A 23,151-nucleotide genomic window follows, 5' to 3' on the forward strand; every position below is an offset into this window, starting at 1 on the left:
GTAGTTTTGCATTTTTTTCCATTTATAACAAATTTAGATACATGATAATGTAATTTTTATATGTAACTGAGCCTGTTTGTTGCAAACCCGTGATATACTATGAGCTGCTTGCTGCTGTGAAGCAATTTCAATTATTTGATCAAGTGAATCAGTTCAAACTGGAAACAACGTGTGGTAGTTATCTGTAGTTTAAGCTCTTCCCACCACCCAACAGAGCTCTTCTACCATGCGTCTTCACAGCATTGGTTGCAATAAATTTTATCTACAAATAATTCCTTCCATCTCCGTGTTCAACACGATGCGCCCGCACGATTATCTACAATCATCCCTTGCTGGCCGTCCCGAAGCGAGGACTATCGGTGCAATAAATCTACGTCAATATCATTCGTCTCTCGTGCCAGCTTGAAGAAGCCCTGGAGCATGCCATCTTTCGCTGTGCCGGCTCACCCAGAACAACGACCACGGAGCGGGTGCTTTTGCCATGCCTGCAGCACTGCCTGCCACTATGTTCAGGTATGTTGCTGCGTACCCGTAAACGTAACGAACCCCATGGGCACTGGCCGGCTTCTCGTGTGCATCTCGTTGTCGAAGAGATTCTGCATCGTTAGCTGGCCGGACGATGATGGATTTATTAGCAAGCGACCATGCATCGGACACACAAACACACACAAACCTTCGATGACCTTCACTCACTGTGGTTCTACCATCCGTACTGATACTGTTGCTCGAGGGCAGCAGCTCATTTGGCGAGCAAAGTATCTCCCGGCGCTAACACGGTCGGTTGGCTTTGAAGATTGATGTGCCCAAAACTGCCCCGAAACACTGCACTGGAAAGTTACTGCAAATGTGCACGCTGATAGGGAAGCTGGGGGATATGAAAATGAGTTGCGAAAACTAGCAGCGTCGAACTTTTGCTTCCGCATGTCAGGAAGGACGTTTGATGGAGCCTGTCGCACTACCGGAGGACCCTCGTATCGTGCACGAAAAGCGAGTGTATGATTTTTCAACACAATCACATCAATTCTTTTCAGCTGAGATGCTTTTGATAGGTTGTTTATGAGACATTAGTTACTGTGGTGACATGTTGAGTGGCATCTGTAAGCCCAACCTCGGAACACATTGATTGGAATTATATGAAGCACGAAGTTGCACGAAAAGCCATCTCAGAAGTGTAGGATTTCCTGCGATAAAACAGGTCAGCGCTGCCACATTCACTATCTTTTAAAGGTAGAAAAAGGTTCGCGTTAATCGGTCGAGTTCGTGCCGAAAACGAATCCTGACCCGATGCCATTAAAGCCCTTTCTTTACGAGCGGTTCGAAGGCAACGGCAACGGTGTGTGTGTGTCCCCCGTCCTTACTGAAACCTCTGTCGTATGGCATTGTAGCAGGACTGGAAATGGGTTTTCTGTCGCAGCAAAATGGTCCACAAACAGATCCACACGACACTCGTAGATATCACAGCTAAAAGGGACAATTATCAGCCTTCAACAGCACCATAAAGTACGAGGACATAAAGGACCCCCATACGCTGCTGTTCTATCTGCACCCCGACGGTGGTACAGGTGACGTCCGTATGTGTGTGTGTGTGTGTGTAGAATAGTGTTTATTGGGACTGCCAACCGATTGTTTGGGGAGCGGCGTCGTTATTTGCATGTTTGCGAATTAATTATGCCACCAAGCATATGTCGGCAAGCAGGGTAGCTGACCCGAATCCGTAAACACGTGCCGATTATGAAAATGTTTATGTTGTTTATAATATGCCCGGCCTGCAAATGAGCGGATGAGCGGACCCGGAAATGGAAGGTTTGTTTGTTAGCCATTTTTTTGTTACTTTTTACAAATGATAATGATCCAAGTCCACGTCCAGCGTGCGTAGTAAGGCGGTAGCTTCCTGTTGAATGGCAGCTTGCATTGGGCGCTAGCCCTTTCACGGTGGCAGGTAGTTATGTGTGTGTCTGGTAGGCATTTATGTTTAAACAACTAAACTCATTATATTATCAGCGAATTGAAGCAGCGATAGAGAGAAAGAGAGAGAGAGAGAGAGAGAGAGAGAGAGAGAGAGAGAGAGCGAGAGACAGAGATAGAGAGTGAGAGAGATAACATTTAATACATCACTGTTGCTATACGGGACCGAGTTCACTCACTAATAATCGTTTCACATGCTAACCAGATGCAAACATTGTATAATATTGTCTCGAAGTGGAAATTAGCTCCTCATAACAGCGACCGAAAATCAATGCAACTATGTGTGAATGTGCGTGTGGCCTAGTGGCATGTATTAACTTCACTCTCAATAGTAGCACCGCATTTTGCATGCCAGAAAACAAGGACTTTCAATTGGCTCCGCAATAACGTTGAGGAGTGTTGAGGCATTTTGGGGGCAGGAGCTGTCGAGGACATTATTATCCAAGCCCGGTTGCCGTTCTTGTTATATAGCTGTGGGCAAAATTGCTGCAAAACAGCAAATTTCGCCAATCCGAGTATTTGGTGCAAATATGTATCCGAGTTACGCAGAGCGAGTTTCGGATTTGAATTTGCACGATCCTTGCACGGGAATGGGGGAGTAGAACAGCTTCGAGCATAATCGAGCTATGAAAGGATAGTTAGTGACCGGGGTCATTACTGCTAACAGCGCTGGCGAGCTGGCAGTTCCGCGGCCACAGATGAGTCCACGGGGCAGGAGCGGGGTACAATGGTATTCACTTTTGTTACGTTTGAACTACACGTGTTGTTCCATTTTACACTGGTTCGGTGCTCCCGGCCAAGGTCCACTCGTTGCAGGCGAACCTCTTCCACCAAGCGGCGTGCAGAGCTTTCGAAAACGAACATGTTGGTTATTTCTAATGGGAAAATGGTGCTCATGCTTGTTTACGTTGCGGTTTGCAGCATGCTTGTCGCATATGAGATTGCGCTCGGTGTCGGCAGACGGGCAGGATGGGTGGGAAGCGATGCACCAAAACCTCTAGACCAGACCAGAGCGTTATATTCGGCTGGGCGCTCATTAGCTGGCAACACTTTCCAATTCCGTAATCGGTTAATGAATGGGTGGGAAGCGACAAGGACGAAAAAAGTGGGCATCATCCTGTAGTTTGCTGTACAGTGGTAATAAATTTCCCCCAAAGAGGAAACCCTCCGTATTCTGTGCGCTGTGAAGAGGTTATAATTAGCCCCGAAAAGATCAACGGAGCAGCACTGCATCCCGGTGGCAGTATTAAACATTAGGGCCCAATGTGCGTAGGAACGAGGAACAATCATTAAGCTTGGAGAACAAAGCCACTAGCGAGCTAGTCGGGAGCGAAATGTCATATTTTCCACTAAAGCGAACAAGTGGCGTGTTATGCAGGCAGTGGAATTAGTTTAATGAAACTTTTCAAAACCTATTTCAAAACTTCTCCTTCTGGCTTGGTCGTGCGCCGTTCGGTTGATTGGGAGGTTCATAAATTATTCCCTCCCCGCTGCATGCACTCTTTTCTCATTTTTATTGCAATAAAGCACGCCCGCACATGATTGAATCATCTCACAGCGAAGGGATGTGTGTAGGGGAGAGACGAGAGCACTCTGAAAGCTGGGGACAAAAGGAAGCGGCACCGAGTGGGGAATGCATTCCTAATTTTCACTTAATGCTTGTGTAAAACACATCCGCCCCCAATGTAGAACAACTTTTCTATTTAGTCGTTCGGTTTTTTCTCTCTCACTCTCTCTCTCTCTCTCTCTCTCTCAGCCCTTTTTCGCAATTTCAACTTTTTCCAACCAATTTTTCAATGAAGCTGCTCGACTTTTTATCATTGTTTCAAATGTTATTCCCCTCTGGCATCCTCCGGGGGGATCGTGTTCGGGTTCTGTGTTAGTGTCAAATTCATAAATTATCGGAGATGGTTCCTCATTCTTAGCAAACGTCAGCTCATTCATTCAACCACTTGCTGCGGTAGCCGGATCCGGGCCACCTATTGGCGTACTCAATGCGTACAAGATACGAGCTTCCGGCCCTTCCTGGCACGGTCGACCGTTATACCAGAGACATAAATTATAGTTGGGGTTTTTCCTATAATCGCTTTTACATGTGCACCAGAGAGAAAGCGTGCTAGGCGTCGCTAGGAACAGCAAAAACCTACGAATAACTTGAGACAATGAATCCTGTGTCCCCGCCGCCGGTCCTCCTTTGCTCCTTTGCCTCGCAGTCGCAGTCGAGTTGCAGAGTGCAGATTGCATCGCTAAAGCAACATGCATACACACACTCATACACAAACATCAAGAGGAGTACTTTTCGGGTTTTGATGGCATCGAGCTCACTAAACTTTATAACAACCTTATTTATGATCGTTGCGCTCCGTCGTCCTGTAACGACCGGTCATGGTGTTTTCAGCAACCGAAGGACTTGTTCTATAGCACGGTTAGAGCCGTAGAGCCAGGCCTTTTTGTGGGCCCACGGTGAGATGGAGCAGAATGACGGCGATTGCGACAACGATGATGTGTGCTCTTGTGCTTCCTTGACTGAGAGAGCTCCACGTTGGCTTGAGTAGCAGTAGTAGTAGTAGTAGTAGTAGTAGTTGCCGTAGTGTGCCGTACGAGGTTCACCAGCAAAAGGAAAGATGAAAGCTTCCACTTCGGAGCCGCTGGTGCACGGTTTGTTGGAGCTATCTTTGTTTTTGTTCGTTGCTCAAGTGAACAGAAAAGCTTTTAAAACAGAAATAAAACCATTCCTGCCTTTACAGGATGGAGAGGATGGAGCTGAAAATTAAAGCTGGCAGATTTTTCACATTGCCAGTGTGCAAGGCTTTAGCTACGAAGCCTTACTAATGTGTGCCTGTCTGTGCTGCGCTGTTCTGTGCTTTGCTGTGGCATGTATGGTCCACTGTTTTCGGGGTTTTTGTTTGCTTTTTGCTCACCTATCTTCCTTTCATCTGTAAAATTGCTTTGGTAGCAGGAATTGTTTTTTTCTCTCTCTTCTCTGCATCTTTCCTCTGCCTCGTGTCGCTCTGTTTTCATCTTCCGCGTTCCCGGACCGGTACCAGAGACCGTGCACCTGCCAGAAGTGTTATCGAATTTCTACACCCAGTTCACAGCGTGCTATTGCACGTATGCTGTTGCCACTGGCGCTTCTGCTGCGCAACATAGCATCTCTTAGGCGGGTGAGCTTAGTTTTTTGGCGCGAACCATTCCACTGCTACCTTGGCACTGGTCCGCGCCATCGTTTATTTCAATATGGAGAATGGAGAAAAATTTACGAGCGCCACGAAAGGGCGCAGGAGAAAAAAAATGGCACCATTTATACGAATCTCCGTTGGTGGCGAGTTCTTTCATTTCGATTTCTTCCATTTGCAGAACACGGCGGGAACGAGAACGTTTCTCGCTTTTGTGTTCTGCCGAAAGCACAAAGAAATCCAACATGCCGCAGCAAAGAACGAAGAAATACGTTGTGTGTTTCGGTGGAAGAATTGTCTCTCTTTTTTTTGTTTTTTTGTTAGGGCTCCCAAACTCACGAAGGCTTTAACTAAGGGCCGTGATTCGGATGGCTCAAAGCATGGCTTGATTGCAATGGATATTCCCACTTAGGCGGGAATATTTTTCGTAAAAAATGACATCATATTTCGATTCGTGCGGCAAAACCAGCGCTTGACCACGGTCGATTATTCTTACGAATTCGTTACTTTTATGGCTTTCATAATTCGTGCGCAAATGTATTCCATACGACAGACAATAGCTTGCAACCAAACGTGAGCAAACGAACTCCCTTCTCTAAGACACTTGCCAGACGTAATGAAATCGCTCGAAAACTGGAACACGAGACAGACAAATCACAAACAAGTAAAAGTGTATGTGTGTGTGTGTATGTTGACACTAGCTACTTAAAAGAAGTTCTTAAAAGTGTCCCCAATACAGCAGTAATCCTTGCAAAACCACCGAATCACACAAAACGTCTCGATTAGTTTCGTTCTTTCGTGTCACCAAGTATGTTCTTGAAGTGCCCGAGCAGTCCAAGTTTGGTGTAAGATTTCTTAAGACACACACACACCGTAGATGGTGTTGGGCAGAAGCTTTCACATGTATTAGATTTTATGTTCCAATTCAATTAGAGAGAAACCTTATCGGACGCGTCGAAGCGCGGGGAGTGTCCTTTTTGTGGTCAACAGAAGCACACAAACACACCAAATTGCTTAAAGATTGAGCAACAGCACTTCTTTACAGTAAGAGTTCGTTTGCCGTTGGTTAAATATATTCTATAAGGCTCATCGCAGTTTGTAGAGCATTTTTGGGAAAATTTATGGCAAAGATAATCAAGAGACAGTCATTGGCGCTGTCTTGAGTGTTGAGCACTTGCGGTCAGTTCTGAAATGGGTCGTCTGCGGATGCATACGGCTCTTGGAAGGTGTTTCGATTTCGATTGAAGTTCATCTCTCTTTGTACTTGGAATAGGTCAATCGTTTTATCGGTTGTTGATTGAATCATACTGTATGTGTGTGTGTGTGTTATCAATTCCCACGTACGATACGCCTCGATATGCGATTGTTTTATGCGTTGAATAGATGGGAAAGTAGACACCCGGTTCGTGTTTGTCCCATAATCATTTGGTGGCTCATAAAGCTTTCGCCAGCTCTTTTCGGACAATTAGCGAAAGCGCGCTGCTGGTGGGGGCCAGCTTTGATGAGTAGCTCCCGCCGCTAATCAGCTACGAAACATGCTCGATTGAATTTCGCCAGCATTCTATCACGGAACGGTGGTTAAATGTCTCTTTTTGCCTCGATGCCAAGAGCTTAGCAGGATTAATGGTGCTGGTGTGCTAGCATGTGGGATGGCTGGCGATGGTTATCATTTCACCACGTTCTTTGTAAGGCACGAGCTCTTCCAACCAATCATTCCAACCGTTCGAAAGGCCGGCGGAAAGACGGTCACGTGGTATCCCGGAAGGCATCGTGTGTGCATCGGCAGAAGGGCCCGTTGGGCAAGACTTATCTCTTGCTAATACCGTTTGATTATCAGCGGCATCAGGGCCGGCAAGAGCGACGGGATGATGAACCCAAGGTCAATTCGAGACCATCGCTAAATCTTCGCCGATGTTTCCACTACGCAATGGTAGGACGGTAGTGGATCGTTTTTCCATTCCAGCAAAGTTCCACAGCACCGACAATCTAATCGATGCCTGGGTTGGACCAACGGCAGACGCTAGTCGATGCAGCTTTACTCCGTTTGCTTGTTAGTAAACAATCACATAATTAGTGGCTGGAGGCCAGGTTTGCCGGTCCGGGTATCTGCGTCTTATCACACAGCCATTCACACCCACCCGACGATGGGGCCAGATGGTGGCAGGAGCACTGATCCTAACTCTGACGGATAACCATAATCAGCGACTATAATGCGGCCGCCAGTTGCCGATTCGGAAGAAACCGTTGGTTATGCACGTGGGTAGCGAGAAATGGCTTTGAACGATGATTTGGATTAATAAAGCGTACATAATACACAAACTTCGACGAAGGATCAGAGGAAAATTAGCTTATATGGATGAACATGTGGAAGATGTTGTGGACTGTTGTCAGCTCGTGTAGGGCAATACCAGCAGTGCAACGTTGCAAAAACCATCCTGCTGATTGGTAAATTTGTACCAAACTAAGGTGGACCATATTAGAGATGCTGATTAAACGAAGCGAATAGTGCAGACGATAATGTGGGTAATTAGGCGACAAAATATCGTCTAGTTTCATTGTCCAGCGCTTCAACAGGGCTCGCCCTGGTGTTTTGTGCAATCGTGGAGGATTACTGCGCTTTGTGTTGCCGTTTTGGTCACATTCGATATGGTGTACATATAACATTTTGCTACGAAAAGTCCGTCCATCAAAAGTTGCTTAATTTTTAAGCTTAATTAAGTTCAACGACGAGGTAGCGGATAGGAAGGCTCGAAAGAAAAAAGTTTGGCAGCTATCGCCGACGTTGGGAGGAAAAATCGTCTTGTCAGATCGTTTTTGCTAAGGTCGGTGTGGGTTCACTCGTCCGACCCAAACACGTTCCAAACGTTTGCGTGCGCTTCTGTGTCTCGATTGGAGGATGGAGCGTAGCAATCAACCCCGACCCTCTCCACGACTGCGCGGAGCGGCATTCTGTCCGTGCTGTAGGACAAGTTTCTTGGCCGCTTTGCATCTTTGATAGCATCTTCAACCTCTTCTGGTGATGGTGCCAGTATGGTATGAACAATTTGAAAATATTTTCCTATTTAAGAACAATTCGCATTCGGTGAAACATTCTACGCTAAATTCTTGGGCATTACACAGCCCGAGTCGGACAAAAAGGGATCGCACAGAGGTAAGAGATAGAGGAACAAAAGGGTATGAAAATGGATAGCAAATGCTATGTTACTTCTTTGCTCTTTTACGGGTAGCGACTGTTTGCTTGCCTGGTTAGCAATAGGTTCATCCTCGTACAGTTTCCTTATAGTCCTAAGAAAACTCATCCTGCTTACCGACGGCAAGCTTTCCCTTCAGTTCGGATTAGGCGATTCGTTCGTTGAAATTCTACCACACTACGAAGAAGGGTGAAATGAGAAAGATCAGGCTCAGGCTTTTAAAGATCGCCGTACCTAGCCGTCGTTTGTTTAAGGGCTCTTTCTGCTTTTGCTGTGAGAAAACAAAACCCCAAAAGCATTCATTTAAACGACATAAACCAGACCAAAAACTTTTTAAAGCATAGTTACGGAAGGGAAGGTTACACGCTTTCTACCACGTACGGCTATCGCATCGCCGTTGCTCGCACTGCTCGGGTCGTCCCCAACTATTCGGTTGCTGAAGAATGTGGGCCTTCGGGAAAAAGTACGTGACACCTTATCGGTTAGGTTGCGCGTCCCCATCTCGGGCTATACTATCGAACAGGGAAAGCGCGCGACACGACCTAGCGAGAACAGTAGGAGGATGGAGGGTTTCGCAGTGTTTCAGGACAGCATAGAATAGGATGGTAAACAGGTTCCGATGGGTTTAGGGTAAACGAAATCAAAATATTTAAATTGCCACTGGAAATGGAGAGGAAAAATTTAATCTCGCCTTGATGCGGCCACCATCGTCTAACCTAGCCTGGCCCTCTTGCACGACTTGCACACGTCGAAACAACAATGAGTCTGTTCGTTCAAATATTTTGCCCGTTATTTATGGCATGCGACGAGTGTAACAGCGTTTTTATGGGCAATTTCATGTCGCTCTGCTCATTTGCTAACACTATTTACGACAACGACATGGCAAAGATAGACAAGGACTCATCTTGGTGGCAGGACTCCCGCCCAAAGACAGGTACTGGCAAGGGGCAGGTGGTAATTCTGTTTTTAAAAGTCAAGAACGGTCGAGAAGAAGTTAAGCATATTCCTGCCGTTTACCTACGGGGTGGTAAAACCAAAAGCCCAAAGTATGCAGAAAGGTGATTCGCATTTCTGTTATTTGCGTTGCTGGGAAGTTTCATTGTAAAGATGCTTCAAGGCAACGGTTCAGCACAAAAGCACAGTCGCCGACCTCCCATCCCAACATTTTCGCATACACAGGGATATTGCCCGCCAGGTAAAGCAATTTGTAATGGCTTGTAAACCGTTCCGTGGATGGGCCTGGGCCCCGGCCCATGAAGAAGGGCCGAGGAACTAACGCGCCAGCAAGCGGCGCAAATGCCACGAAATGCAGCAAGAACTAAGGGTAAACACATTTGCACCCTCTTGCGCTGTGTGTATGCTGAGTTTGCTGTCGGTAATTGAGTTTTTGGTGAAACTTTAAAGTGAAATTCTATGGGCTTGGTGTAAAACGTTTCAACGTATGTTCTCGTTTCGACTGTACCTTGGTATTTGGCATAATTTCTCAAAGCGTTTTAGGTCGATGCGAGATACTCGTGCTTTGCATTGGTAAGGAAAGTTGTCTGACTTTATATTGATATTGAATTAAAGCTTTGATGACGCGTAAAACCGTTAACCATGGGGGCTCTAGTTTGCATTTAAAATGAGCATATTCTCACACAATCTGTCCTCTATATCGTACCAGAAAACCGCTTGCATCGAATAAGAGGCACTCTTATGTGCAATCACACTTTGGCAGTTACTTTTTCGGACGAACTCAATTCCACAATCACTGTGACCACGTTCGTTTGAAAATCCTTTCTATGCTACCTGCTTTTGCCGGTGCTCAATGGGTGGGCAACTGTTTCCTAGTCGAGTGGAACATTGCTGCTGTAACGTAACGTAGCGCAGGTAATTTAAAGCACTACCGATGAACTTTCCTACCGAAACGATGCACGTGCACACGTGCTCGAGAACTATTTGTCCAAATGCAGAACGACCATCGAACGCGGCAAACTTTTGCCTCGAAATCGCGTCGTTTGTGTCGCTTTCAGCCGGTTCTGCAGTATATTATCCGTACCCCGTACAAATTGCGAACCGCATAAAGCGTACCAGAACCGAGTAGAAGTCGTAAAATTGCATTCCTTTCACCTTAGGCCATTTCCAACTGCATCGTCAGCAAGAGCGAATGTTATGCTCTGGAAAAGGCTGGAATGAACTGAAATTTTATGGACAATTTCATGTGTAAGAGGGCAATATTACAGCTAATACAAGTAACGTATAGTTTAATAACAGAGCAATCATTTCATTGGTTCAGGGAGAGCATGAACAAATAGTACTTACTGTATGATATATTCCATCGACGTATCGTTTGTGAGTATGGATGCCTAGAACATAATTAACTCGGCCGCAAGCTGCATTCCTTCAATAATCTTCTATTTGGCGTAACTTCCTACGCGGACATGCCGGCCTATACAGGCTTTAGAAACTTAATTCATTACCACGTAGCCGGATAGTCAGTCCTTGCTACGGTGGGACGGTCCATTGGAGGATTGAACCTATGACCTCGTGTCAGGCATGTTTCTGAGTCGATCGAGTGGTCACGTGGTCTTTCAAAAATCATTACCGGCCAATATAAAATTCCCACAGGGCAATGAGGGAGAGATGGAGGAGTGGTGGAATGTTATTTTTTGCCATTTAAATTTGTCCACCAGCTCAATCGCACAACTAGCGCGAGCTGCTTGGCGGGTATCTTGAACCCTGAAAACCCCTCACAACGACTTACAAAAACGATCGCCAGTGAGGGAAAATCGCACTGATTTGGAGCGTTGACGAGCTCGTGAAAACCGGTTTTTGGCGATTTTGGTAGTTCAAATTGTGCGCTGGGGAACATTGGCGTAAACGCGTGTAGCGTGAAGCGTATAGGTGTGTGTGTCAGCCCGTTTGCGTTTGGTGTGATTCGTTTTGTATCGCCTTGTCGTAAATCACGCACACCATGTACACCGGCACTTCGCGTCAGCACATGGATTCGAAAGAAAATTTAGAACACTATTATATTGTCAAGCAAACGAACGCTTGAGAAGGACGGCAAATTCCAAGCTGCATTGATTGCAGTGCAGTGAAAAAGGAATTAATTTACGTCAGTTAAATGTGTATTTTAGTTGTGGTGAATTTATTCAAATGAATAACATAATCCTTCTTTTGGTAATCATTCAATAATTTTGCTCTGTTACCCTGAAAAGAGTTAGGCTCTGCGCTTGCTTGAACATCAGATGCTTTCCTACTCTTTCATGCACGGGCAGTTCAGCTGATATTGCCGGTATGCGATAGTGTTCGTCGCTGTCTCTGACTACACCACACACACTCATACTCATACAAACAGCAAGCATTTTGGTGGGCTTGTATTATTAAAGCTGGACAAATAATGATAAAACACATTTTCTATTGCTGTAAATATTATTTTCGTATTAAAATGCTGCTGATGTAGAGAAAATGATGGCAATTTCTGTCTATTTTAATCGATGTTGCGTTGGAAGTATAGAATATTTTACAAAAAAACCGTAATTTAAAAATCTAAAATTCTTATCTGATTCGATAAATGCAAAATGTAGTTTTTTTGTAATGCTGTATTCATTTTGTAACTCATTAAAATGTTCAAACCCGTTTTGTTTATGATTTTGTCTAATTTTGATACATCGATAGCGACACATAGCATCGCTCTTTGCTAGGATAGAAACAAAGCTTATGCGTTTACTTCAGTCAAATACGTATTTTTATGAATATCGCGTTCATTTAGTGACATTATTTTATGATGTTAAGGAATCGAAAAATAAGTGAAAATGTGCACAATATTGAAAAGAGCGGCAAACGGTTGGCGTCGCCGTCGACCGTTAAACACCGGCAACGAGATGGTGTGTGTGAGAGACAGCGCACATGTCACGCATACTACCGCATAACGCACACAGCGAGCGAGGTGGAACATTTTTACCAGTCATTTCACTGCTGAAAGTGTTTAAAAATTCACAAGATAATAAAATATGTGGTGCTAATGGAAAGGGCTACACGTTTGCACATTTCCTACCCTAATTTCAATCGTACCTGCTGCTGGAGGGTCGCCGTGAAAGGGCAGATGTGTAGTGAGAGTGCGATAGTGTGTGTGAGAGAATATGGTACCTGTCTGTGCAGTACAAAAAGAGGTGTCATTTCCGCAGAACTGTGTCAGAAATCGTGTGTCTATCGTGGTGGCTGGTCGTGTAGTTTCGCTGCCGCTGCCGCTGCTGTGTGCCGGTTGAAAGATGGCGACGGTGTGGTGCAGTGTGAATCCGGGTCGTCGTGCTGTCCGTGGCTGGTGAGCAAAGCGCTGGACGTGCCGGATTGTGTGCTTGTTCTGTGCATTAATCGCGCGTGGAATGGAAAGCGAAGCCCATTTTCCACCTCACAAGGCGCTGAGCGGCCTGAAATTTCATCGCGTGGCTTCCTGTGTTGGCTCACACAAGATGGCGTCATCATGGGCGTATAGCATTCTGCGGACCAGCCCCGCCGACACGTGGTGAACACGAGACACATCGATTGGAAACGCCTCGATGCTGACCTCTGACGAAGTGAGTATTGTGAATTCGTACGATTAAAATGCGTTTCTGTACTACAATGGTCTAATATTGGTATTTTAATTTTCTTTTTCTAGAATTGGTGCTACTGGGCAACACACGCACCTTTTTCTCGGGAAGGCCTGTGCGAACGCGCTCGGCCTAACCTCACTTCTGGGATGGCCCGGCTGGGAAAATGCAGCCGGCTAGTGGCATCTACAATCGGACCATCAACCAAACACTTTCCCATGGATCTTCATCCCTCATCTCATCGACTGCTGTGGTGCCTTTGAAGGAATATTAAGGAGAAATTCCACATTAAGGCATCTTTCCACTCATCGGAGGTATGCCGCTGGGTTTGCGCTTGCTGTACACACCCTCACATCCTCACTGCTCGCTTACATGGGTGTGGTGTGACGAGGGGTGTGCTAGCTTCTGCGCATGCCCAGCCCTTCAGTCGAGACGTTTCGACCAACGCGTGGACACGCTTCTTCCCCATGTCGCCGCCGTGGATGGTGATCTAAGAGTTGGGGAGTTTTTTTACAACCACTTAAATTTCTTTCAAAAAAATTAATTAATATGCTTGCTCTGATACAAAGAACGCAAAGGATGTCTCGTCCACACACTTCAAACAACCACTAAAATTTCTCAATATTTTCTATACCCTAAATTTTTGCGAAACATGTCATCAAAGACCCGTAGGGTAATCTGATAGTCAAGGCTTGTATGCCTAATAGAGTAGATTTATTTTTATGAAAGTCATCATGAACTGAAGTAATTCGAACTACTTTGAAACCCACAAAACAACCACTTAAATTTCTTTCAAATTAAAACTCATATTTTCTGAAAAAACATCCATTTTCAACCGTCCAATGAAAGGACATACATTTAGTAGCCTAGCTGCTCATACATTAGCTACTCCTGAAGTAGCCTCACTTAGGCCAAAGTTTTAGGCTTCAAATTGAGTAGTTTAGCTGCTCTTTAATATTAGGATTCAATTTAGTAGCTCTGCTACTCTTCTATGGTTGACAGAGGTAGAAGATGTGATATTATCACTACGGAAATATTTTCTTGCGGTGATCTGAGATGGAGAAAGCAGGGAGATGTGTGAAATACATGTGTGTATTGTGAAACGAATGTAAAAGATTGTTGTTATTGCATCTATTTGAAAGAAAATCCATTTCTTTGCTTATGAAATCCTCTATATAAATCCCTTATTGTAAGATCGTAGTTAGGCGAACAGGGATACATCCCTTGGCGAGCCCCTTCGGTATAATGCAGTGGCGCTTAAAGGTACGAACGTTTCGTTACCACAAATCGCTGGAAAATCGGAGAAACTCGACCGGCCAAGCTAATTACATCACGCGCAGTATTTCGTCATTTTCCGAGCGTGGGGAAATTGTTAACTGCCTCTGCCCCAGCGCCGCAGCGAACAGAGGCAGAAGTAATTATGCAAAGTAAATATTTAATTTTCAGTTCTCCAATTGACAAAAAACACCATGAACCCCGCGAGATGGGTAGGATCACGGGTGTTTTTCCCTGCGTGGGTGATTCTATTTAAGATAACACTTTCGTGCGGAGTTGTTGTCAGTTAGAAAAGCAGATTGACCAACAGAAAATGCGTTTGTGATACGCGCCCTACGCATAGTGTATTTTCAAAAAACTAATTTGGATGGTTTATGTTTATTTCTTCTTCCTTTCTTTCAGAAACAATATCGTACCCGTCCAGACCGCGAGTTCCTCGTAGTTTGATGGCTATTTTTCACTCCCAATCCTTTTACGCACGCTTGTACACGGGGAACTACAATTGAGTTCACCTGAACGGCCGAACAACCGAAGGTATCGTAATTGCTGTGTACAAAATCGCGGCTTTCATGTTGCACTAAAAGTATATATGGCACGCAGCAGCAGCAGAAGATGCATTTTATGACGATCATCAATCACGGTCAAACACAATACGGCGGGTCGGTGTTCATACATCCTGCATGGAGTGATATACACACACAAAAAAAAAACTCAAATTCGACTATCAGAGAGCACAGCAGTGCGGAAGAATTACATCAGTATTCAGATATACTACTACAGTAGAGCTTTTGTCTTATGATAGCCGCCACGTGGATCGGAAGAGGAACGTAACGTACAACGGAATCGAAGTACAAGCTGAGCTAGTGCCGACGATGATGATGAACTGTGGTGGCTAGTTAGTAGCGTGTGCCGCAAACGGCGACGGTGTAGTAGAATGCGTGCGCGCATGCGGTGAGTATATATTTATTGCGGAATTGACAAATCGAATATCCTTTAGCAGAAGAGAGTAAAGGGTGCCCGAAGGGCATAGAAGGAAGATGTTAGCTTAGTAACTGGTAGGTCCCATTTCCCGGCCCAATGCAACATAACAACTTATGACAGTTATGAATGAACGAACGCGCAACGTGTTTGTTGTACGCACGGCAAAAGCTTGCGTGCGCAGCATCCGGTTAACCATTTAACAAGAGACAGTAGTAACAGACAAGTAACCGTTTAAACCGTACACACTCACAATCCCGCTCTATGCAAACCGCAAATGTTCTGCCTTTACAATTAAAACTCCTTTTTCGAACGCGAACTTTTTCTCTCTATCTCTCTCTCTCTCGTTGCAATTGTAAGTGTTGTTGTAAGAAGCAGCAGGTTAGCGTGGAGTGAAAATCAAACGTATCGTACTTTTTCTGCTCTCTCTCTCATGTCTACCATCATGGGGGGGGAGCTACTACGAGTTAGAGCTAATAGAAAGTAAAACAATTCCTTACAACAGCAAAAATCCCCTAAAGATGTGTGACACACGCGCGCGTTAAGAAACACGGACAAAGAAGAAACAAATTTAACGTTAGAATATTACCATTTATTCATGTTATGCTGGTCATAACTTTCGCGCGTATCGATTAAACGGAAGCGGAATCGTAGCCAAAGAGTAGAGTGTATCGTTGTGTGTCTCCCCCCCTCCCCCCTCGTGTACCCAGTGTTTGGCCCAGTGCTAGGGGGCTAAAACCAACTAACAAACAAACAAACAAAACCTACCTATGAATGTTACTGTTGTGTGTGTGGTGCGAGAAACCGACCCACCAGAGGACGGAGGGGGTTTGGTCGAAGATTAATGAAACTATCAGAGAAGGGATTAAGCGAGCTTTTGCCAAATGTAAAGAAGGTTGCGCAGTGGTTTACGGTGAAGTGGAAGAACGGAAAGCGAAGGAAGTAGAAGAGATTCTTTATTCAATCACTAATTAAAATCAATGTTACATATCTCCTGCCCCGGGTTCGGAGAAGGGCGAAGGTAGGTAGAGCGCGCTCGCTTCATCTTCGTGAGGCACGGTAGTCACCCTCCCCTCCCCCCCTACACAAACACGCTCTCGCACAGGAGACGGTGCGAGGTGGCCGCAATATAGCAAACTTATGCATCATCCTATCGGACGCAAGACGCAATCCTCCAGTCCCACGGTGAAAGTTGTGATAAACTATGCCCAAATTAACCAATCGCACCGGAAATGCTTGGGGCATCATCCTGTTGGGGACGGCGGTGTGGTGCTGGTGGGTCGAGCGGGGTTAAATTAATTTGCCTAATGGAGTAGTAATCAAGAGGCCAGACGGCGACGGATATAGGATACATCAAGTTCCCCCCCTCCCCCCGCACACTCGCCGGCAGGCATCCATCGATCGACGGATCGGATCGGGATCGGATTTGCACTACTCTGCCCCGTCTCCTCTGTGGAAGGGGGCCAGGGGTCTACCGTGCTTTCTGCAGGGAAGAAAGTTCATTTGACGCGCGTGCTTTTGCCTTGCCGCACTTTCTCCCTCTCTTTAACAAAACAAAAAAAAAACCCCCGAGGAAAATCGATTGTGATGTATCTATTGCGAAGTGGTCAGCGATGGCGATTGCGATTTTTCCACATTCTCACGAAGCTGGGAAATGGAGCTGATGTGGATAGAGCTGCTGGCCGCTTCGCACAACACACTGTTTCGTCCCTAGACGTTGCCTCTCCACCTGACTGATGATGATGATGATGATGATGATGGTTAAAAGTTAATCTTACATATTTATAGCAGCACTATGCATTCTCTTCCTCTCTTACCCCCCATCCCCCCCCCCTCCTTACCCCTTTCCCCTTGTTCCATAAACTCTGATCTAAGCGGTAACCCCAGACCACCATACCGAACGGGGTTCGAGGGAGAATGAGAAGCGGTACAAGCTGTTCGCTGGTCCGCTTGTTCGGAAAGACGTTAGGAAAGGCACGAAAAGCAAAGAACAGAATGAGTGTGTGTGTGTGTCCAGTGTGTCGAACTTTGTTTGTTGGATCTTGTTGCTCCCTTGCGGCAAGTGGATTGTGAGAAGGAGACCCCTTCGACAAGAAGAAGAAGAAGAAGTGTTGGTAAAGAGGAGGTTCACTGGTTGGAAGCGAAAATTGAATCCTATGCAAATACAATCGTTCATATATTTGGAGTATATATCAAGAAAGTTTAATAATGTTTAATAACAACTACCTTACTATTATCGCAAGTCGCAAGTGTCGCCACGCCACGTCTTCTTTGGCGTCAATCTTAAGCTCAAAGTGGTGTGCGGGAGGAAAGAAGGGAAGGACAAAAACACACACAAAAAAGCCACATCGGGAACTAAGGGTGGGCCCGGCGGCGAGTTTAGGGGGTGGGGTCGTACGCACAAATTAATTTTGTATCACATGTAGGGTATGATGCCATATGTGTATGTGTGTCCTGTATGATGTGTATGTGGTCGGAGTAAATCCATACACAAACCAACCAGACAGGTTGAAGGAAAGAAAGAATAATGCTGAAAAATAACCATCAATAGTGCAAAGAATGTGAGTCATAGAGTAGGAGCTTTTATTTTGTAACGGTCTCTTCTGGTATTTTACTCAAAAAACCGGCTCAATCACACGGCTCAAATGGCGCGTCAAGATTAAAATTGCTTCACTAGCGCTTGTAAAATCCAGAGCGCGAAGGTATTGAAAGTGTTAACAAGAAGAAAGCACAAGTACAACTTCAAATGAACGATCCAATTAAAAGCTCGATAAAGTTTACGTTGCAGATACAGTTTCAATCAGGCCAGTACGCCACACAGAAGAAGAGCAGAAGAAGGGAGGATACATAAGCAAGTATTCAGAATGCAGGAAATTGTGAGCAATTGTATTGTTGTTCTTCAGCAACGACTCGGGAGTTCTGAACGGAACGTAAACCAAGCACGGAAGAAAGGAAGACGTTTTAACTGCCCACATGTAGAGAGAACCCGCAAACTCATCTCTTTTGTAGCATCATCCTCCCGTGTGTATGGCACGTGGTGAAAATAAACCCCTGTTCCCGAAGGTGGCGGACTATTTTTTGCAGTGTGTAGAGATCGCGCGCGCGTTGGAGAAGACAAGTACATGAGCATAAAAGCGATTGTGGACGTGTTGCGTTTGAATGTGCGTTTGCTCAAGGAAAGAAAACGAACGAACGAATCCGCTTTCTTCCATGTTGGTGGTAAGTATTGCATGTTTTTATTTGTTGCTTTTTCTTTCGTTACACCGCATTTACTTTTCACGTGTTTGTTGTTTTTCAGTTTTCAGGATGCATTCTTTCGGCAAACATTTATTTGATATGCAATGTTTCTTGATGTGCTGTACCGCGGAACCCCGAAAGATGGATTGTGAAACCAAAAGAGGCCTGCCAGGAGTTGGGCGGATGGGGTGCGGTGGTGGTGGTTGAAAATTCGGAGAAGCCATTTTGGGAGCCCCGGCTTGTGGTTGTGGCGCGCAAGGGGCTGACGCTGCTGGGCGAGTAAAGTTTTCGCGTTCCATTAACTGATTACTGTTAAGCTTCCTTGAGGCTTATCGCGCGGGCAGGACGAGGGAATTTCACGGTTAGGTTTAATCTCTTCCAAGCAACAAAGCCGGGGACGCACAAAGCACAAACCGGTACAGCGGTTTCGGATTCTGGTGAAAATGAGCCTTCCGAAAAACACGAGACGAACCAAGTCCTCGTCCGAACGAAGACGGAAAAACGAGGCCACGCGTTGATGTTTTATGGTATCTTTTTTAAACACCAACCAACCTCGGGGCCGCCGCCGCTGCCGCCACCCGCGGACGAGCAACTATGGCAAACCAAATAAACAGGAATTGCATCCTGTACACGCCACTTTCTCCGTTGGTGGTGGTGTTGTTGTACACTTTTTCCTGTTTGAGATGGCAACGCTTTTGCTCGACGTTCGCCTGAACCTCGCACGGAATGCAGAAGAACGCAGGAAGGCTTTTGCTGACCAGCTGTAGGGTTGCAGTCGCCGCATACCCTTGACAGCGCGTCCCGTCCAGAGGGTGGGCAGCTTACTTTTTTCATGCTAAGAAGCCCTTGAAACAACCTTGTGCCTTGCTAGGCGAGATGCAATGGGACCGTTTGCTGCTGTAACCATGGCAACGGGGAGCCAGAGCAGCCAGAGACATCTAGAGTGACCTGTCAACACATTCATTCCCGTTTTAAGTGTCATTTACCTCGGGCGTTCGTTGGTCCCACGGTGTACACCGTCGTCTACCAACCATTGCTGCTGCTAAATTCCTACACGGCATCATTAATTCTCCTTCAGGATAATTGCAATCGTAAGCTACATAAAGTTCGTTTGGATTTTGTGCAAGTCTGCCATTTTACAGGTACGTACACAGAGAAGCACCACATGCTTTTATAAGGTTGATTTTTTTTGCATCTCTTTTGCTCCTTTTTGCCGCACCTTTCTTAATGGTCGTTTGTCCCCGGCGAGAGGACGGCAGACCGTAACATGGACAAACCGAAAGGCTCCATTGCTGGCGCTCGTACTTTCGGAAAATGTTTTCCTTTGTATCCGTGTCTGTGTGTTTGTGTGTGTGTAATGCAGCTCGTTTGCTGGGTGAGCAAATGAGCAAAAGCGGTCGCTAATCAAACAGACCGACTCTATTTGTGTTTCTTCAAACGAAAACGAAACGGGTCGAGGTCGAAACCAGTGAGGCTTATGGAGTTTTTTGTTGTTGTGTGTGTAGTTGCTGTTGGTTTTACTCGACAGCACCCCCCGCGCTTCCAGATAAATCATGTCGTTTTAAACTGTTTTGAATAAATTTACCCCACCCAGCCCCCAGTACGCCGGGTTGTGTTTCTTTTAACCCGGCTGCATCTTGCCGCGTGCATACTGCACTTGTGAGTTTGAAATTAGATTTTTAGCTTGCAGATGGGCTCCTCTCTCTCTCTCTGTTTCTCTCTCTCTCTATCTCACACACACACGCGCGTACAATGGTCATCGGAAGGTACGGTGACCGGTCTAATGGAGAGCCACGGCGCGCGGCGGTTTGGCAAACTAACGGCTTGACAAAAGGACATGGGCGGGCCGTTTGCTGTAAGAACGTCCCGGTGCTCCGTGAAGGAACGTGGGTAAAACGATTAAATTTTTAATTGCTTCATACATCATCTTGATGAATGATTTTGGTGTTTTGGTTTGCTGCGCGCGCGCGCCCGCTGTCGTGTTGTTCGTTCCTCCGTTGGTTGGTTTGTCCCGTTCGCGTTGTGTGGCGTAGCCGGTAGAACTCAAACGGTGGCATTTTTTGCTGTTGTTGTTGTTGTTGTCGTCGGTGCGGACAACCGGACAAACGGGCGGAAGGGAGAAATAACAACGTTATTATCAAGATTGTACAGCCAAAAGTAGCAAATCATACACAATTTGTGTTTATTCGGTGTTCTCGATAAGGTGTCCAAAATATATGCCGCACCGAGTTGGGAGTTTGGTTTGGTTTTGTTTTCTGTTCTCTTTCTCCCAATGCCAAATCCAAAACGCAAATCGTACTTTCGACATGGGAAATGAATTATTACAGCGTATTTTGGTTTTGCAACCATTCTAGCGATTTGTTACTTTAACCGTTCTGCTCAACCAACCCTCTCGGGGTGACCCAGTTGCGGCCAAAATCCCGTGGGGTGGTAAATAAGTAACGTTAAAATGCAGAACGATGTAAAACGGCAAATGCACATTGTATGCAACATTAAGTTGTCGCTATGTTTTTAAACTTCTCTAATTGGCTCTAACGGGATTATAAAAAAAGCAACTTCAATTACGCTTTAATTTCGCCTCGGTTTAATTGAGAAACTTTAAGCTTTTTGCGAAAAGCGCACCCCGCTCGCAATCAGAACCCACATTTGAATTAATCGAATTGAATCGGTTAATTATATGATGCTGTTTCGCGTGCACTGCAATTGACGTTTTTGCAAATATGCAGCTACGTATGCAGCAATCTGATGTCTGCAAAAAACTCATCCGATGGGGGTTGCTGTTGGAAAAAGCTGACACCGTGACTAATGTCGGTATTACGCATCAGCCGGTACGTGTGGCGTGTGTGTTGGAATTTGCACGCACTAGCTCATCAACGTATGTGTGTGGATGGAAGTCTAACATTCAGCAGACGGGAATGCATCTAATTAATTATTACACTAACTCCGGAGTGGAGTGGCCTCATTCTCATCAGTATACTTGTATCAAATAAAACAGGGAAGTGTGTCATCAACTGTGATGGGATTGAATTGGAATTGTTTTAGCGCTGATTAAGTGAGATTTTGACTTGCTTTCGGAGGACCGTCGCGTTCGGGTTATAAACCCATTCCGTTTGCAGGAGAACAAGCGAGCGATGATCAATAGTCATAAAACATTGAAAAACACGCGATATGTCTCCTAATTGGTGTGCAAAACTAACTCCCATCCCGCCCTCGGCACGGTGTAGAAAAACAAAACAAGGCACATCAATAGTTTTGGCCAGCTATTCAGAAAGACTCGTGTGGCAATTTAAATGAACAGCTGTGGAACCGCCGTCCCCGTTTCCCTCACATCGAGCAATGAAATGAAAAGGCCAAATATACTAAATTATTCCATCATCATTATCCATCTCCCTGCTCGCGTCACGCTTTAGCTGATTCGGGCCGGGTGTCGTGTGCACAATCATGTTTGGCACGGTGGAATAACTGTTCATTAATATTACCAATAATTTATTTGCCCGCTAACATAATTATTTTAATTCCACTCCCCTTGCTAGTCCAACAGGTCTGCCGGGCGAGTGTCATCATTGGCTTGGGGGCTACATGGTACCGAAGTTCCGTTTGTCCGGGTGGAATACAGAAAAGGGAATCGTTGTTTTTTATACATCATTTTGAAACTATTTTTAAAACTTTTATTATTTAATAGGTTTAACCATCGTTTCAATCAATGCAGCTCACCACAACCACTCACTGTCGCTTGGGCGGATGCATTCGTTATTTAGCCGGGTTAACATTCGACATCATGAGCCGAGGCCAACTCCATCCAGAATCACCTACGATTACTGTTTCATTGCACCATGAATAACGTATTCGTATCACTCTCCGCCTCTCTGTGTGTGTGTGTGGTTGGGCTGAGTGTGGCGAAAACAAGACCACGGAAGGACGTGCATCAAAGTGCAATCGGAAATCGGCCACCCAACGCGCAACCTAATTGCAGTGGTCACGGCGGTGGAGATGATGGTGGTCCAAACACCACGAAACCCCACCCCACTTCCACCCGGCGAAAGGATAGTGTGGGCGAGTGTGTCGCGGTATCACTTTCGTGCCACCAGTGCTGGTCGTAATCCGATGACGAGAGAGAGCCCACCCTCCACCCCAAGGATTGGCATTCGAAAATGAACATCAAATTAGCTTGTTACGAATTTAATTCGGTTGTTACCTTTTCCGTGCATACGCCTCACCGAACGCCTCTATTGAGTTCCAACGGGATGGCCGAGAGGAAGGCAGGTGGTGTTTGGGAATTGGGAAAATTTCAATTTCTGCTGGCATAATTTATGCATGCGGGGAGGGCGGGCGCTCATGCAACGGAGCTTTCGGAACTGATTGCTCTGGTGGCATGGATTGCTTTTGTTTTTCTTGCCCACCTGTGCTCTTATAGATGTGTTGTACTTTTTGTTGTATTTTGGGGGCTTGAGGGGGGGGGGGGGGGTGGCATAATCCTCTACTCCCCGTAGTGTACGCCACGGTCATTAGGGAGGACCGGTGTACCATTGGAGTCGAAATTCGATAATTTCCAGGCAATGGAAATACCAGGTTCTGCATTGCATAGCAGGGCGAATGAGGGTGGACCGGTTCCCCGTGCTCATGGAATAATTGTAATAATTTGCATTAATCGTTAGGAAGTACATGTGCCCATGTACTTGACCCACCGATTCGTGCGGTGGCTTTCGCCGGGTGTAATGAAGACCGGGGGCTTACTGTGCTTAATCCCCGCTGATC

The 23,151-nt window shown here is 45.7% G+C and overlaps 1 protein-coding gene across 6 annotated transcripts in view; it reads left to right on the forward strand.

Moving 5' to 3' along the window:
• LOC120948577 (ras-specific guanine nucleotide-releasing factor 2-like) overlaps positions 1 to 17,137 on the forward strand; it is a 44,001-nt gene extending 26,864 nt beyond the window's left edge. For 5 of the 6 annotated variants that reach the window (XM_040365081.2, XM_040365082.2, XM_040365088.2 and 2 more), the window contains one exon: positions 14,584 to 17,137. The gene's annotated coding sequence lies outside the window, so the exon portion shown is untranslated. The remainder of the gene's footprint in view (positions 1 to 14,583) is intronic. The other variant, XM_040365085.2, reaches the window with a different exon arrangement.
• Positions 17,138 to 23,151: the final 6,014 nt, after the last annotated feature.

This window comes from Anopheles coluzzii, chromosome 2, assembly GCF_943734685.1.
Source record: "Anopheles coluzzii chromosome 2, AcolN3, whole genome shotgun sequence".
Taxonomy (NCBI): Eukaryota; Metazoa; Arthropoda; class Insecta; order Diptera; family Culicidae; genus Anopheles; species Anopheles coluzzii.